The sequence below is a fragment of the Protomyctophum parallelum genome (genome assembly GCF_964188405.1).
Source record: "Protomyctophum parallelum genome assembly, chromosome: 16".
In the NCBI taxonomy this organism is placed as follows: domain Eukaryota; kingdom Metazoa; phylum Chordata; class Actinopteri; order Myctophiformes; family Myctophidae; genus Protomyctophum; species Protomyctophum parallelum.
In genome coordinates, this window is record NC_139711.1 from 35,995,592 (window position 1) to 36,001,591 (window position 6,000).

Genomic DNA, 6,000 nt, shown 5'->3' on the forward strand with positions numbered 1-6,000 from the left:
TACTATAAAATAAGCTGATAGTTAATTATGTCTCAGACCAGAATGGTTAAAAATTTGAGTGATCATCCACAGTGACATAAACACACATACATTACAATTACAAACACTGGAAAACACTTAAAAACTTGAGATGTTTTACAGACAATAATAGAGCCACAGCATGGCATGACGCTCTCCCCTTAGCGTTGACATGCTCACCGCTCAGAGAGCAGTCACAGCAACAACAACAAAACATAAAAACACCCACCCACAGGCAGTGTATCTGCTTATGTACCTGCACACCATGCACCAAGAGCAGCTGCACCTGCCTCCTTTGACTCCGACACTAGTGCTGCTGGGACCTCTCACTTTGTATGACACTTGGCTGTTAAATGATGCCTATAGTATAGCTCATCAGTGACAGTGTGTTCACCAAAGGATTCAAACTGCATATAGGAGCAGAAAGACATGCCGGGAAGGTTCAAGAAAAAGAGTTGAAACGAAAGAAAGAAACTAAAAAAATTAACAAACAAACAAACAAACAAACCATTAACCCCTTTTGGGCGGGGACCCATTTTGGTGTTAGCATTATGTTATGCTTTAGCTATTGAAAAATAGCAGATCTACAAGCTCAGCTACGAGCTTGTAGGTCTGCTATTTTTGAAAAACGACTGACAGAAAACTGTCAAGATGTAGAAGATTTTTTTAGAATCTGATCTCAGGTCAAAAACACTGACAAGAAAGAAGACATGCATGGTATAGCAGAAGAAGAAATTAATTAAGAGTTCAGGAATTCCAAGAATGTATGAACTGAGAATCCTTCAAAAATGCAGAGACAGATGTTGGGGTTCAATGGAGGCAGACAGAGCGAGAGAGAGACAGAGAGAGAGACAGAGAGAGAGAGAGAGAGAGAGAGAGAGAGAGAGAGAGAGAGAGAGACAGACAGAGAGAGAGAGAGACAGAGAGAGAGAGGGGAAGGCTGGTGTGGTTGGTTTGCCAGGCTTTCACAGTTCCAGCTATGAGATGGCCCAGGGCAGCTTAATCTCATGTGTGAATGGTCCTGAATCAGGGAAGCGGCCCATGGCTGACCCAAATCTTTGATACACCCCCCGAGGCCCTGTAAGCAGAGCCAATAACACACTGAGCTAGGTTTCTATATGCACTGCTATATAGCCTGAAAAGAAATATTTGGCAAAACAAGCATTGGAGGCATGATCGTCCAAATCCAAACGCGTTTAGAATGGTGACGAATTGATGTGGGTTGCAGCCTCTCCAGCCTGGCAACTGACATATAGGCTCTGTAAACAGCCCAAAGGCATGTTGCATTGGTTTTTATCCAGTTGTGGAAAGTACAAGTACATTTACTTAAGTGCTGTACTTAGGTAAAATGTTGAGGTATTTGTAATTTACTTACCAGTAAGTAGGCTATACAATTTGCAATACTTCTACTTCTACTCCACTACATCTCAGAGGCAAATATTGTACAAATATTGTACTTTTTTGTTTATTTGTGTATACATTTTAACATACAAAAATAACAGAATGTACTCCACTACAATTATTTGAAAACTTGTTACTTTGTAGATTTTGATTATTATTACAAAACAAAACCTACATTAACCCTAGCTCTGGTCCAAAGCCCTAATGCCCTTTGCTGCCGTTGCATTAAGGATATGGGACCGTTCTCTTCCTGCCTCGCATGAAATGCAGACCAGCCTTTCCTCTGTTACAAAAATAAAAAGAACGTTTCACCTACTCACCGGCTTGTGGTATTAGAAAGCTTTCCTTAGTGGCGCACTAAGGAAAGTGGACGCTCCCCACCACACATATAAAATGCACTTTTTGGGAAGAAAGGGATTTTATTTTCACCGGAAGATACTTTTAGTTAAGCTACTCCACTGTGCCCTCTACCGATATTGCCAAGCGAAAATCTCATAGACAAGACTTTTCCTTCAGGTGAAAAAAATTCACTTTCTGGCCAAAAAGTGCATTTTATACGTGTGGTGGGTGGGGGGCTCAGAGTGCGTCCACTAATGAAAGTAGTCTTTCAAACAACACAAGCCACCTTTGTATTGGTGAGTAGATAAAACATTCTTTTTATTTCCACAACAGAGGAGAGGCTGGTCTGCATTTCATGCGAGCCAGGAAGAGTAGCAGAGCTCTAATGAAGGCATTAGAGCTATGGATCAGAGCTACATTAACCCCTTTAGCCCTATATACATTTTGGCCCTTTGAAAATAGTAAGCTAGCTCACAATGCATGCGACACATTTGGGCATTTCCCACCACTGTGTCACAGCCAAGTATTTTCAAGAGGTAGAAGGCAAACTGAGTGCCACTCCGATATGCCAGGGGTTCCACTGGCACGTGTTCGTACTGTAATAGGTGGCAATCTCGTGCCACGTTTGGCAGCCAGGAAGAGGTGCTGCTGGCTCTACAACAGTGTATTCAGAGATGTCCCTCATGGCATGACTTATAGTCACATCCACGCTAGGGTTGGGTGACGATACGAATACATCGTCAATCGCGAATATACGAATCCAATCGCCGAATATTGTTATTAGGCGATTTTTCGGGACGATTTTTAACCTGTAAAGTGTGCGCAACATGTGAATCAATTCAGAGCCTGTGAATCAGCAGCAGCATGTGGGCGCCCCTCTGAGCCTCCGACGCCGGTGCGGGGAGGCAAGACTTCTCCAGGAGAAGTTACTAGGGCAGGCAGGCTACATGTTTAACACTGTCACCAGCCAGTGGTTGTGATGTTAGCTTAGCTTGCAGCTGCTTGTCCGTTCCAACTTCACTTCATCTAAACGTATTTCTTATTTTGTTACCCTGGCTGCGCAGTTGTGCTGCAAAAACAGACGGATCTACAAGCTCTCAACGCGTAGCGAACAGAGCTGCAAAAACAGGCAGGACGCGGCGCCTTGAGAGCTTGTAGATCTGGCTTTTTTGCGACCTGCAGTGAGCTGTTCTCACTTTACTTTAATAACACGAATACATCGTCAATCGCCGATTTTTAGACAGACGATTGGCGATTGAAAGAAATTGGCATATCGCCCAACCTTAATCCACGCTGTGCTTCCTCTCTCTTTAAACGGAGCCCCGAATGTACAGGATTGTATGGGTGTAAAACTGTATAGCTACTCACCGTTTCCCTTTTCTCTATTCCTCTCTTACTGCATGTGCCATCTATCACTCCCTATCGCTCTCTTGCACAGTGGAAAACCATGCCTCTAGGACCTGGACCTTCGCTGGCTGAGAAAAAATAAATAAAAGACTTCTCCGAATTTCTCCGAAGTGATCTTGATGTTATATACGCTGTCAGCCTTTGTAGTGCTGCTGTACTTTTTGATTACTTGTGAATGAGGCCTTAATCCATTACTCAAAGTCCCAAGCCTCGTCTAACAATGAGTACAACAGGAAAAAAGATGGCAGTTCAGTGTAGGCATTAATTGTGCTGAGATCAAAAGTACCTACAGTACCAATGGAATGTTCAGTGCCTCTAAAATACATACTGAAATGTCTTTGATCAGTGTTGTAAACACATTATTTTTTATCAAAACAAGCAAGCAATACAAGCTCTTATCATCCTACATCTTACATAATCATCCATCATCTCATTCTGGCCAATCACAATTTGCGTCCTCACTTTTGTCTTCAATGTTTGTGATTACACAACTCAAAGCTGGACATAGCTATAGTGCTCCTCAAAAAACTAGGAAATATCTGCAGGTGACAAACAACAAATTAGTAATGGTAGCTATGTAGCAGCTGGTGAAATTGAAAATGTCTTTAAATAGTAACTGCTCTCTCTTGGTTGATAATTAATCTGGGCAAAGCTTTAATTATTTCACCGCCTTGCTAGATTTATCTAGGGCTTGATAAAAATGCAAGAAAGCTGAAGCAAAATACAAGGGTCTGCAATGTTGTGCAGGTCAACTACAAGTTCAAGTGCTTATTAAATACATACTGTACAGTATCCTATCATTATCTCGAAATGAACATGCAGGATATCAATATTGCAAAAGGCAACAGTACTTTTGTGAAACACCATCATACCACAAAGAATAAAAATAGGACATTAATTTATGAAAATAATGTATTCAAGGTCTGGTGAAATGATAAATACACTTTTCACTTTTGATTACTTCCTGTAAAGAAAAACGTGCTGCGTGATGACATAGATACCGTTTCATGCTGCACGTTCTTCTGTTTTTAATTACAGAATACTCCCTTTTTAATCTCATTCAAGATGACATCCAGACCTGCTATCTGAGGCTGAAACTTATATAATAAAATGCCCAAAAAAGCCATCTCACTACACCTTTAATAAGCACATTAAAATATGTATCTGAAAAGATTATAGGTTAGACATAAACCACGTAGTAGCAAACATGCTTAGCTGGTCATCTTTCTCTCCCTTGTAAACAAACACTAGCTCAGCTGGACACGACTGCAGTGATTGAGATTTAAACGTCCCATAGCCTGAAAAAAATGGGACCTTTTGATTGGTTCAGATTCAGAAACATAATATAGGCAGACAGATTTTTTATAAAATAAAAAAGACCTGTATACGTCATACCTTATAACTTGGAAAGCATCTGAGTCATTTTGATGCTATGTATATAAAAAAGAATGAACAAAAAATAAAGTTTTTCAGAAAACTTAGTTTAGGATTTAGAAGGCATTTAAAAAAAAAAGCTGCGGTTCTGAACCTGGCCCTTATTTTCCCTCTAGGGTTGGGCAGTCATTGTGAGTCAATCTGGCTATGAGCCGTATGCCTAAAATGCAAATTTAAATAAGCATTCGGCCTTAACTCGACACAGTATCAATCTCGCTAACCACTGCACTTGGCCACAGGCCCAAATCCATAATTAATACCCATAATGCATCATCAATGCTCAGCAGTATAGTCGTACGTCATTGTTCTTAGCGAATAAGGCCTATATATGTGAAATAGCCCCCTCACCTCGTGCAACACTTTCTCAGGTTTAATTAACTGTGCGTGCATGCGTGCGTGTGTGTGTGTGTGTGTGTGTGTGTGTGTGTGTGTGGGGGGGGTGATTTCACAGCCCACAAGAGGTTTAAGTGCTGCAGTGCCGCTGAGCGTGGGTGTGAAATGTGCTGAAACAGGATATAGATTCTCTCGAACGCTCACACACACACACACACACACACACACACACACACACACACACACACACACACACACACACACACACACACACACACACACACACACACACACTCCTGTGCACACACACTCCTGTGCACACGCGTATCGAAAAAGCATATCCGTTGTATAGTTGAATAAAAGACAATGGGTGTTTATTTGTATGTAAAATATCACACTAACACTCTTAACACCCACATTGCAGAACTAAACAAATACTGTACATAATATACACGTATACATACTGTAGGAGACAGGAGCGGTCCACTTGGGACAGGGGGAAAGTCAAGACAAAGCCTTTTTAGCTTTAGCAATTCAACCTCAAAGTGGAGACTGAAGACCTGCAGAATAGCTATTCCTCATTTCATCTAGAACCCAAACGGTGCCGTGTTTGAAGTCGTACACTACAGATTAACAATGTTTTGACAAAAATACATGTATTACATATTTACATTTACTAAACATTATTTTATTAAAGTTTCTATTTGGGAACTTACTGTACTTATCAAACTATTTAATACAATAGACACAATTAACCTTTTGATTATATGCAAAATAATCTTCAAAAATGTGTTGCCAAGTCTAGTCATTATAAGCTACACACGCTCACACACACACACATTTCCTGGCCGCTATGCAGACTCAGCTCCCAGACCCAACTATGAGAATAGATTAACGGCGATATTATTTTTATCGTGCGATAAGAGTCTCGATAACGGCTCAGTATTATTATTATTACTATGCAAGAGAAAGAGCAAAGTGATGGTTGCAGACGACTTTGAACAAAAATACAGCTTCAAAACCAAATTACTTGGGGGTGTATCAATGCTGTCTTTTGACACCATGGAG